The sequence below is a fragment of the Ovis canadensis genome, chromosome 17, assembly GCF_042477335.2.
Source record: "Ovis canadensis isolate MfBH-ARS-UI-01 breed Bighorn chromosome 17, ARS-UI_OviCan_v2, whole genome shotgun sequence".
Classification (NCBI taxonomy): Eukaryota; Metazoa; Chordata; class Mammalia; order Artiodactyla; family Bovidae; genus Ovis; species Ovis canadensis.
In genome coordinates this window covers 27308504-27321499 of record NC_091261.1, presented here as the reverse complement: position 1 = coordinate 27321499, position 12996 = coordinate 27308504, and the positions used below count along the sequence as shown (strand labels likewise).

The following is a 12996-nucleotide window of genomic DNA, read 5'->3' as shown; positions in this document are numbered from 1 at the left end:
CTCTTTAGGCATTTATCACTGAGGTTTCTTTTACAGAAGGTACAGCCCTTCTATGAGGTCTTTTATTCCTTCTATAAAATACAGACCTAAATAGGCATTTTCATCATAAAATTGTACTGGTGAGAATTTTTTTTTTTTTTTTTTTGTCACTTGCAATCCTCTTATAGGCTGTGAATTGCAATCTTCCATAAAAAGAGATGCGTTAAGTCACACTAATTTCTATTCCAATGAAACTCGCAGTTTGCTTTTAAAGGGAATGACTCAGTCAATCAAATTGAAAGCTGAGGCATGCTGTCCCTGAAAGGAAGTTTTAAGAACATAATTTCTTCTCTCTGCCCTAACACAGAACCACTCCTCACTCACCCAAAGAACGCTGAGGTGGAAGGTACATATTGAAAACAGAAAGGAAGACCCACCAAATGCAACGCTGTCTACAAACTGTGGCCTCGGATTTTAACACAAAATCTAAATTTAAAATCTGTCTCGGATGTGCCAATAGAAAATAACAGAACTCTAAATAAAGATAGCTGGTTGGTGGTTAAATGAAACTACTACTTAGAGATTAGACTTGATCAAATTAACTCTATGTAGCTATCTTTATGGCTGTATTGGGGCTCCCTGGAGCTGGTGCCACATCATATATAGGTTTTATCAGAATACAGGACAGGTAACTATCTGTATTACGAGATAAGTGTCGTGGGGTTTGTGGGGGGGGGAGGGGTGTCACATGAGCTATTTTACAAATATAAACATCTCCAACCAATATTCCTTCTGATGTTTAATTTTTAATCACACAAGTGAATCATCTTGATTGTAGAAAAGTTGGAAAATACAGATACGCAAAAAGTTTTAAAAGTTGAAATCTACAGTGTGTAGTTCGATTTTCTTTCCAATCAGATATGAATTGACATCACACATAAACTTTTGTAACTTGCTGCAAGAATATATTGTGAGCACATCCCCAGATTATTTTAAGTGAACATTTATATCATTACTTTTATTGCCTGAATACTATTTAATTATTTAATGGATCTTCATTAATTTAACTTGTCTGCCTTAATTATTTGCATGTTTAAAATATCATAAGTGAACGGACTTGTTTGACTTTGCACCTTTGCCTAATTCTCTCCTTTTTTTTTTTTTTTTTTTTTTCCTTTTATAAAATAGGCTTTTGTATTTGGGCAGAAAAAAACCCACTGATTTTAAGACTGGAATGTTTTGAACAGACACAGCTAGTGACATTATCAGAGGAAAGAAATATCACTGCAGGCAGCTTTTCATTTGAAACAACTTAAACTGTCGCAACTCAGTATTGCTGACTTGTCAGTTACGTAGACAGCTTCACAGAAGGAAGCCTGATGAAAAGTGCAGGGGATTCTGTTTTATGTATCTATCAGAGAGAAACAAGTTTAAAACCATGCCAAAATTAAATACTAGAAAGAATGTCAATAGGCACTGCCCTGTTGTAGATTAATAATACCTTATATTAGAGCTATCAAAAGAATCTAATTATTGTCTTAATATAGACTTCTAGAAGTAGAATTTCTGGGCCATATAGAGTGCATCTTTTCTTAGATGTAAAATTATATTGTATTTTATTTTTTTTATTGAAGTACAGTTGATTTACAATATTGTGTTAGTTTCAAGTGTACAGAAAAATGATTCAGTTATTTGTAGTGTATATATTTTTTCTGATTACTTTCTATTATAGGTTACAAGATACTGAATATTATTCCCTGTGTTAAACAGTAAATCCTTGTTGCTCATCTATTTTATACATAGTAGCATGTGTATGTTAATCCCATAATCCTAATTTATCCCCCCTTTTCCCTTTGGTAACAAAAAGTTTGTTTTCTGCGTCTATTAACCTCTTTTTTTCATTTATTGTAAGTAGATTCAGGGGTTCCCTTGTAGCTCAGTCGGTAAAGAATCTGCATGTAGTGCAGGAGACCTGGCTTGATCCCAGGGTTGCGAAGATCCCCTGGAGAAGGAAATGGAGACCCACTCCATTATCCTTGCCTGGAAAACCTCATGGACAGAGGAGCCTGGTGGGCTGCAGTCCACGGGGTCGCAAAGAGTCAGGCACAACTGTGCGACTCACCCTTACTTACTTACTAAGTATATTCATTTTTTTTTTTAATTTCACATATAAGTGATAGAATATTTGTCTTGCTCTGTCTGACTTATTTCACTTAGTATAATATTCACAACTGAGCTACTGAGCACGCACACATAATATTCTCCAGATCCATCCATGTTGGTGCCAATGACAATATTTCATTCTTTTTATGGCTGAGTAATAGTCCATTATCCCCTCCACAGATCACTGCCTTGTAGTGGTGAAGGGGCTTGCATAACTCAATGAAGCTATGAATCATGCTGGGTAGAGCCACCCAGGACAGATGGGTCATAGTGGAGAGTTCTGACAAAATGAAATCCGCTGGAGGAAGGAATGGCAAACCACCCCAGTATAACTTGCTGTGAGAACCTCATGAACTGCATAAAAAGACGAAAAGATATGACACCAAAAGATGAATCCGCCAGGTCAGAAGGTGTTCAGTGTGCTACTGGGGAAGAGCAGAGGGGAACAACTAATGTTGTTGTTCAGTTGCTCAGTTGTGTCCCAGCTCTTTGCAGTCCCATGGACTGCAGCACACCACCTCCCCTGTCCTTCACCACCTCCTGGAGCTTTCTCAAACTCGTGTCCACTGAGTCAGCCATCCGACCATCTTGTCCTCTGTCATCCCCTTCTCCTCCTGCCTTCAATCTAAGTAGTCTTAGAACTACCAATAGCCCCAGAAAGAAGGAAGTGGCTGGACCAATGCAGAAATGCTGCTCAGTCCTGCACCTGCCTGTTGATGAAAGTAAAACCGGATGCTTAAAGTAAAATCACATTTTAGTTCCAGTGTTTTGGTCACCTGTCGTGAACAGCCGACTCATTGGAAAAGTCTCTGATGCTGGGAAAGATTGAGGGCAGAAGGAGAAAAGGGCATCAGAGGATGAAATGGCTGAATGGCATCGTCAACTCAATGGACATGAGTTTGAGCAAATTCCGGGAGATAATGAAAGACAGGGAGGCCTGGCGTCCTGCAGTCCATAGGGTCACAGAGTGGGACATGACTGGGTGACTGAACAAGAAAAGCAGCAATATTCCATTATAAATACACCACATCGTCTCTATCCATTCATCTTGATGGATACATAAGCTGTTGCCATGTCTTGGCTATTGTTAATAGTTCTGCTATGAACATTGAGAGTGTACCATTTTAATACTCTCAACACACATTGGCAGATAATTTCCCAGGAAGATTGTATCTAATCCTTTCCCCAGAAGCATGGGACAGCAGCCCACAACCTCATCTAATATTTTGTATGACTGTATCTCTGCTTTTTTGGGTGGAATGTACTAATGTGACTTTGAATTTTTGTTACGTTTTAGTACTTTCAACAGATATAATAATACCTTTTTCCCCTCAAAAATAAAATAGTTAAATTTTTCAGATTATAAAAATAATAAATGTTTATTATTTTAAAAAATGAACATGATAGAAAAGTATAAGAGAAGAAGGAAAATTTCCCCAAATACGAGCATTTAGAGGTAACTATTGGTTCCCTGGTAGCTCAAACAATAAATAATCTGCCTGCAATTCAGGAGACCCAGGTTCGATCCCTGGGTTGGGAAGATCCCCTGGAGAAGGAAATGGCAGTATTATTGCCTGGGAAATTCCATGGACAGTGGAGTCTGGTGGGCTACAGTCCATGGGGTCACAAAAGACTCAGAGACAACTGCGTGATTGACACTGATTATTGGTTTTTTGGTAAATATCTTTCCAAATAGCCATCTCTATCTATCAACATATATGAACAAAGAGACAACCTTTATTCCCATAGCTAAGTGCTGTTTTGAGGTAACGTGGCTTTGTGTCTGTATCCCAAGGATTTCTTTGATGCTTCTTTAGTCTCTAGAGTTAACTGAAGGTCTGGACAGCAGTTATGGCCTCCTTCTCTACAAGTATACAAAGGCAGGTTTGTTTATATTCCATGTGTGTAGAAATGGCCCTGAAAAGAGTTGTGAGAGTATATGAAAAGGTCACTGGTTACGCTAGCACTTGCTCAGACTTGAAGAGGAAACAGAGGATCATGCAAACGACTCTGAAGACCCAGGGTTCCCCATGTAAAATTTGTGGTAACCTCCCCTCTGCAGCTGCCAGAGCAGACTCAGTGTTTCCTAAACAGTGAGGCCCAGGTTCATGCATGCAGGAGGCCCACCTCTTAGCACAGCTGCCTCGCAGTGCTTTGATGAATCTCACATGGTTTGAAAACTGATGCCTCCCCAAACTGCCTTTCAGTTCAGTTCAGTTGCTCACTCGTGTCCAGTTCTTTGCGACCCCATGAACTGTAGCACGCCAGGCCTCCCTGTCCATCACCAACTCCCGGAGTCCACACAAACCCATGTCCATTGTGTCGGTGATGCCATCCAGCCATCTCATCCTCTGTCGTCCCCTTTTCCTCCTGCCCTCAATCTTTCCCAGCGTCAGGGTCTTTTCAAATGAGTCAGCTCTGCCCATCAGGTGGCCAAAGTATTGGAGTTTCAGCTTCAACATTAGCCCCTTCAATGAACACCTAGAACTGATCTCCTTTAGGATGGACTGGCTGGATAGCAGTTAAAAATATAAGCATTTAATGTCATTTTAAATGTCTCTTTCCTAACCTATTTGTTATGACACGTTTTTCTTGGCAAATGGGGTTTTGCTGACATGGTGCTTTCAAGAGTATCCGTCTCCCTCCATAAGGAGGGATTCCTATGAATGAATTCAGGGTGAACATTTGTCTCTTTGGCTGCTCACCAGCTGAATGTTCTTCGGCTTGTCAGGGGAGCCCCTCCAATGACAGCCAGACTTTCTCAGCCAGGACTGGCTCAGCTCCCACGTGGCTCCTCCGCAGAGCTGTAGCTGGGTCCACGGCCCTGGAGTCGCCACACCTCACCCTTCTGGTACCACTAACCTTCCTCTCAGGCATGGAAACCCTTTCAGGCCTGCTGGCCACTGTTATTCCTTCCCGGTGATGAGTGGGGTGGACAAAGAGGAGACGGACATTTTTGGATCCTTCTCTGCCTCTCCTTGGGCTTCCCTGGTGGCTTAGGCAGTAAAGAATCCGCCTGCAAGGCAGGAGACCTGGGTTCAGTCCCTGGGTCAGGAAGATCCCCTGGAGAAGGAAATGACTACCCACTCCAGTACTCTTGTATGTAGAATTCCGTGGGCAGAGGAGCCTGGCAGGCTATAGTCCATGGGGTCCCAAAGAGTTGGACGTGACTGAGCGACTAACTTTTCATCCCTCTCCATACAGGCATAGCTCTTCCATACAGACATAGCCCAACTCCATCCCGTTAGAGCTAGTTCAGCACGGTAGGCTGTGTGTGCATGAGGGGGATGGGGGGAATCAGGATGGGATTTTTTCTCAAAGAGGCACATTGGTTTGCTTGCATGCGAGGCTCACATACTCCTTCTGTTATCTTAGATTTACAGCAGAAACTCTGCTGTCACAATACCACCTGGGGTTTAACCTGAGGAGGCTGTAGGGGCAAGACTTTGTGTGTGTGTGTGAATATACAGACACTCTGCATGTTGTGTGGTTTGCATTTATGAACTATATGCCAAAGTCAGATATATTATTTCATTTAATCCTCATAGCAACCCCATAAGGTAGGACCTGAATGTACTATGAACTGCACGTTATAGAAGAGGAAATGAAATCACAAAAAGCTAAAGTAAGTTGACCAGCATCACACAGCTAGGAAGTGGTTGAGTCCAATTTCAAAACCAGGCAGCCTAAACCTAGCCTGCGCTCTTCATCATCACCTACTTCTTTCCTATAAATATTATCTATTAGCACCACTATTTTATATTATAGTTGTCTCAAAACTACCTCAATAAATGTTGTAAAGCGATGGAATTACTCTCACATCATCTTTGGTGTCCGAGGGGCTCCTTTGTGTGCAGGTGGGCAAGGCTCTGCATGAGGTTGTACAGGAACTGAAAGGACAGTGAAGGCAGAAATACAGTGGGAATTCCCTCTCCAAGGTGCTTTCAGCAGGGAACCGTTGTTTTGGTTTCTTTTGTTTTTTTTTTTCACATCTTCTTTCCTTTTATTGAAAAAAAATTTATTTGAATAATTTGATTCATTTATTTTCAGTTATACTGGGTCCTTGTTTCTATTTGAGTTTTTCCCTGGTTGTGGGTGAGCAGGGACTGCTCTTCACTGCAGTGCCCGGATTTCTCGCTGTGGTGGCCTCTCTTGTTATGAAGCACAGGCTCTATGCAGGGCTTCAGCAGGTGCCACTCCCGAGCTCCAGAGCACAGGCTTGGCAGCTGTGGCACATGGGCTTAGCCGCTCCACAGCACGGGAGATCTTCCGGGACAGGGATCAGACCCCTGTCTCCTGCCTTAGCAGGCAGATTTCTTTACCACCGAACCGCCAGGGAAGCCTGAAAAGCAAAATGTTAATGACAATTAACAAAGGGAACAAACAAACGAACCGGGATGTACTAGTGGAAAACTTAGATAAGATGAAACTAAAAATGCCATTGGCTTCTTTAATTGATTAAGAGCACAAAATGAAACAGGCAGAAAGTCTCCTTTAAACAATTAAAAAGCTGTGTTTTCCCCCCCAATTATCTCCAAGTCAGATATATACATGCCCCAAAAAATGGTGTGTGAAGGAAAACTGCCACACACAAGAAGTTGTATCCTGAAGTAAGGGAAACAGCTGTTGAAATACAGTACAATTAATATAATAAAGTCAGCAACAGGTTAACACTTTAAAAATCGAGTCTTTAAATGCCAACAGGAAGCTGCGGAACAGCTCAAAATCTTGTATAGGCTCTGGTCTCCATTCCTCCCTCCATTTTTCTTCACATTTCCAACAAGAAACAGAGTCTAATATTTTTACTGGTTTTCTTTTTTTCCCCTATCATTTGAAAGTGGTAAGATTTGTGCATCTCAGGGGTATCTCTTAAATTTTAGTGTGTCTAAACCCCCTGGAGGGCTTGTTAAAAACCCTGGCCCCTCGAATTTCTGACTGAGACCTGAGATTCCCAGGTGCTGTTGCTCCTGTTGCTCCTGTTGGTCCAGGAGCAAAACTTGCATGAACCACTGGTATAAATCTAAGGGTGCTGCAGCTGGAGGCTATCTCTCTTAGATAAGCCTTGGGTCTATTTAAAGATACTTGTGGGATTTAGGTATTGCACCTTCTGCCTTGGATTAATTTATCCCTTGTCATCAGACTCCAATTTATGAAATGATCTAAACTCACTCTCAGTTGTACATCAGGCGCCATATTACCATGCAATCCTGTGTTCATGTGTTAGATTCTATTTATAATCTAACACATTAATCCACTCATTGTTGGTGAACACGTATTCAATGCCTGGTCCTGTGGAAGATGCTGGAAACACCAACACTATTTGCACCCTCAAGAAGCTTTTAGGAGGTGTGTGTGCTTGGCATGTGCTTAGTCCCTCAGGTGTGGCGATCCCATGGACTCTAGCCCCCCAGGTTCTTCTCTCCATGGAATTCTGCAGGCAAGAAGACTGGTATGAGTTGACATTTCCTTCTCCAAGGGATCTTCCTGACCCGGCCATCACACCCAGGTCTCCTGCATTGCAGGAGGATTCTTTACCATCTGAGCTACCAGGGAAGGCCACTTAATAGCAGGTAGGAAACAAATAGGAATAAATCTATGTAAAATTCAACTGTGTAATTGCTAAGGAGAAGGCCAGTGCTCCGTGATCTCAAAGTTACAGTTCTTAGATTCGACTCTTAATTTTGATTCTCTTTCTGTTCTGTTACTAGGAGGAAACTAAGAAGAATCTGAAAAGTTGAGTTAATACAATGCCCACAGCAGTTGGGTGAAAGTGTGTAAGAGTCCCACAGGTGTGTGTAGCAACAGAGAGAGAAGGCTGGCTTGTTCAGCAGATCAGGTGACTTTGCTGGTGACCCAGCCTTCGAGGATTACTCCCTAAGTCAAGTTCAAGAAGAGGTCAGTCAGATGACATTTAGATGAATGGAGGTTGTTAAGGAAAGACCTTTGATAATGACATCGTAGAGAGGTATAGCTAGGTAGCCAGCTAAAAAAGGCTTCCTGCTGTCTCTAAACGTTAGATGAACAGCTACTTTTGACAATTTTTTTTCTCCAATTTTTAAATTTATTTCTAAGTTAAACACAAGACACATTGACTTCATAGGAAATCCATGGAGAAATGTTTCTGTGGGCTGAACACCTGTTTTCCCTAAATCTCCCTCAGCAGAGCATGCACATGTTAATTGCTTCCATTCTATGACCGTTGCTGTCCCACCGCTATACCTCAATCACCTGAACTGTGGGCGTGATATTCTGAATGGTCTTCGTTCTACCCTAATTTTATTAACTGCAAAAAATTTTCTCGGATAAACTGTCACTTGAATTCTTTCACTCATATATTTATGAAATAAAATATCCAAAACTGCAAACATCTTCTGATTCAGAATCTTATGTACAAGCACATATCTCACACATATACTTGTACCTGTGCTCAAGATAAATGTACATTTATTTCATTGTGGCATCATTTGTATTAAAGCACAAAGACTGAAAAAACCTGAAAGATCTTTCAACACAAGACAGCTTATACAGTTTGTACAATATCCTTATAGATAATAGAAATAAAAACGTTAAAAATATGTATATGTAGGTCCCTCTACATGTACATCTTCTGTGAAATGAGTTTGTAAGCTGACAAGTTTTAAGAAAAGCAAGATCCAGTATAGTATACATGGGATGTTCTCATTCATATAAAAAGAGAAGTTAATCTGTAACCATAAAGTGAAAGTGAAGTCCCTTAGTCATGTCCGACTCTTTGCGACCCTGTTGACTATAGCCTACCAGGCTCCTCCATCCATGGGATTTTTCCAGGCAAGAGTACTGGAGTGGGTTGCCATTGCCTTTTCCAGGATATTTTCCCCACCCAGGGATTGAACCCAGGTCTCCTGCATTGTAGGCAGACACTTTACCATCTGAGCCACTAGGGAAGTGCATAGATCTATATATATTCTAATATGTTAATAGCAGCATTTTCCTCTAGAAATGGAAGATGGCAGGGGCGAGGGTCTGGGGTGAGAGGAAGAAGTTAAGCTTTCTCAAACTCCATGTGTACATATGAACATTTACACATGCCCATGTGTGTTCCCTGTACAACTAATAATAAAGGTTTTTTTGGTTGTGTGTGTTTGTTTTAGGAAAATAGCCTTGCGTGTCTTCCTGGTCTACCCCAGCGTGGGTTGGATTCTTTGAATTTCACAAAGCAGAGGTTACATTATATGTAATAATAACCAGGTGTGTTAGTCTGCTCAGGCTGCCGTAACAACACGCCACAGACCGGGTGGCTTAAACAACACACATTTATTTTCTGGAGGCTAGAAGTCCAAGATCAGCTGCCGGCAAAGCCGGTTTCTGATGAGGCTCCTCTTCTTGGCTTGCGGGCAGCTTCTCGCTGTGTCCTCACATGGCCTTTTCTCTGTACACGTGAGGAGGGGGGAGGGAAGGAGAAAAAGATAGAAATCTTTGGTGTCTATTCCTGTTCTTCGAAGGACATTGGTTTTATTAAAATAGGCCCCATCCTTATGTCTTCTTACCCGAATGACCTCATTTAAAGCCCTGTCACCAAATACAAATACCAAATACCTGTCACTTTGGGTGTTGTTTTTTAGTCACTACGTCATATCCAACTCTTTGAGACCCCATGGACTACAGCACACCAGACCTCCGTGTCCTTCACTATCTCCTGGAGTTTGCTCAAACTCGTGTCCATTGACTCAGTGATGCCATCCCATTATCTTATCCTCTGTTGCCCCCTTCTCCTCTTGCCCTCAACCTTTCCCAGCATTAGGGTCTTTTCCAATGAGTCAGCTCTTTGGGGGTTAGGGCTTCAGTATATGAGTTGGAGGAAGGCACCATTCAGTCCATAACACCTGTTATGTGAATTTCAGAGCAGTGACGTATTTTCTAATCAGCCTGGCCTTTCAGACATCCAAGAGGTTTTGGTTTGTGTTGCTTTTAGCACCAATAGGAGCAGGTGAGGAGGTAAGAACTGGAGCAAGAGGTTGTTGGGGAAGAAGTTGTGTTTAAGCTGGAATTGATACTGCTTGTGGCTTTTATGTTCCACCACACCCTGACTCCCACCATTCTAGGGCCCAAAGCCAACAACTGAGGACGCATGACCACAGACTGCTCTGATTTCACCACATCCAGAAGATCCAAGATCTGGGACTTCTCTGGTGGTTCAGTGATGAAGAATTTGCCTGGCAATGCAAGGCCACATGGGTTTGATCACTGCTCCAGGAAGATTCCACATGCCACATGGCAACTATACTCTGCAACTAGAGAGTAGCTCCACTTGCTGCAGCTAGAGAAAGCCTGCTTGAAGCGTGCAAGACCCAGGGCAGCCAAAAATGAATAAAGAAATAAATGAAATTTTTAAAGATTTGGATTAGCAGACACAAACTGTTATATATAGGATGGATAAATACCAAGGTCCTACAGTATAGCACAAAACACTCTATTCAATATGGTATGATGACCCACAATAAAAAATAATATGGAAAAGAATAAATCTGTGTAACTGAATCATTTTGCTGTACAGCAGAAATTAATGCATTGTAAATCAACTATACTTCAATAAAGTTTTTAAAAAGGAATATGCAAATTATCTACAACAAAGTCATTGATGAAATAAAATGGTATCCTGAATGAGTTCATTGTCTCAGTTTTGGAATGAGCTTCGTTTTTCTCCACTTTGGAGCTTAATGGGATGAAGTCAGTTGCTAAGCAAGAAGTTTGAGGCCTTCCCCATCTTCCATGTGAAGGTCCTTGGTTTTATCAGTGCATTCTAGCCTGTGAACCATAAGGCATTATAAGTCGTCTTGTCCCCTATGATAATTCACGAAGTCTCTGGGGGAGAGGATTTAATTGTCTAAGCAGGCCATGTGTTTGCTTCCAGTGATTTTCAAAGCGTGGGAGGGACAGCTGGTATATATAAGAAATATACGCTTCATGGAGGTGAAGGATGAGGGTAAAGAGCAGTCCAAGGGTGAGTCGGAAGTCCCATGGCAACTCAGATGGGTGCGTTTGGCTCTGCTCGGGATCCTGAAGTGTTCTGCCGTGGCTTTCCAAATCAAGTCTCAGCCTGATCTACAAGGGCACGCAGCTCCCTGTCAGCCTCACCCGCCACAGTCCTGCCTCATGCTCTATGCTCTGGCAATACGAACCTGCATTGGCTGTTGACAGCCAACCCCTTCACACTGACTCTGGATTCTCTGCCTCAGCTCGAGCTGTATTCCCAGGCTGAAATCTCCTTTCTACGTGTCTCTGCTTTGATAATTAGACCTCATCTTCCAGCATTCAGCACACAAGTCATCACCTCCAGGAAGCTTCTTTTAGGTTCCCAGGCTGAGTGTCTTTCTCCTGTGCTGCTTCTGCTCTGATCACGTACTATCTCTCCTCATTCCTCCCCTCTCTCCTCTCTTTCTCATGACTTACTTTATGTTTTAACCAGCTGTCGTAGTGCCTGCACACAGTAGGTATTTTTATAAAGCACATTTTTAATTAAACACTTTAAATTTAATTTACCTAATGAATCTGATATCTGTTCACAGTGATCAGAACTTTTTCCTGGTTAAACTGGTGATTGAAGATTAAACTTGGGGACTAGAGGTAAAATTTTCTATACATAACATTACCACTAACTAGGAGTTCAGAGCACAGAGGTGCCTGCCTGCTTATCTGGAAGTAAAACTGGAGAAACACTTCACAACATGAGCAATAAGAGAACAGCTGGAAGGTCAAGAGCTCTTTACTCTAGGGTCTGGGTAAATACTCACTCATTCATTCATTACGGCCTCACCTTAAGACAGGCCTGGCACTGCCTGCCCCAGACAAGACTCAGGCCCTGCTCTCCGGGAGTTCACCATCTTGTTTGGCTGATCGATGTGCAAACAAACACAGCTGATCCTTCTCAAGCATGTAAAGTTCACTGTCTTGACGGAAAGCACCAGACAAGCAGTGATTCAAAGTATCAGAGAAAATCAGCTCTTAGTTAATAAGTAAACAACAATCCACAACTCAGCCTATATGGCTTTAATCTTCTTTATTAGTCTTTTCTCAAAATGGAGACTGCAGTAGCTCTTTTTTATATGTTGCCTTAGTTTTATTTATTTATTTAATTTAAATTCTTACTGAAGAGTAGTTGCTTTACAATGTTGTGTTAGTTTCAGGTGTACAGCAAAGTTTGTATGGATGTGTCCATCTCTTTGGGACCCCATGGACTGCAGGCTCCTCTGTCCATGGGATTTCCTAGGCAAGAATACTTTAAAGGGTTACCATTACCTTCTACAGGGAATCTTCCAGACCGGGGGATAGAACCCATTTCTCCTGTATTGCAAGCAGATTCTTTACAGTCTGAGCCACTAGGGAAGCCAGGAAAGTGATTTATATATATATATAATATATATATCTTTTCAGAGTCTTTTCCATTATAGATTATTACAAGATATTGAGTATAGCTCCCTGTACTATACAGTAGGTCCTTATTGGTTGCAGTAGCTCTTAATATCTACCTGAGATTAGAAAATTAAAATTCTCACTCTCCTGCATATTGTAAGGAAAATATGCTCTATCAAAATTTTTGAGAACTTGGACATTTGCAAAGGAGATTTGGAACGTCTCTCTGTAATGACTGTGCACTATGAGTATGTATTTAATATCTTAGGTGATCCTAGAGATGGGGGAGAGACAGTTAGATAGGCTTGGTGAAGAAAGTAACAAATAGACAAAGATCCCATTTTCAGCATGAAAAGTATTTCTCTGTGACGTCCAAAAAGATCAGACTCATAAGAAGACTAAGTAAGATGAAGACTGGCTCCTAAAGTGGAGAATTTTCCCCCAGAGTGTGATTTAGGATTAAGT

General features: G+C 41.6%; 1 long non-coding RNA gene across 1 annotated transcript; it reads right to left on the bottom strand.

Moving 5' to 3' along the window:
- Positions 1-9416: 9416 nt before the first annotated feature.
- LOC138422518 (uncharacterized) lies at positions 9417-12127 on the bottom strand. Its single transcript, XR_011249901.1, has 2 exons — positions 11936-12127; positions 9417-9550 (listed from the first exon to the last, which is right to left on the bottom strand). It is a non-coding gene; the product is annotated as an uncharacterized lncRNA (long non-coding RNA).
- Positions 12128-12996: the final 869 nt, after the last annotated feature.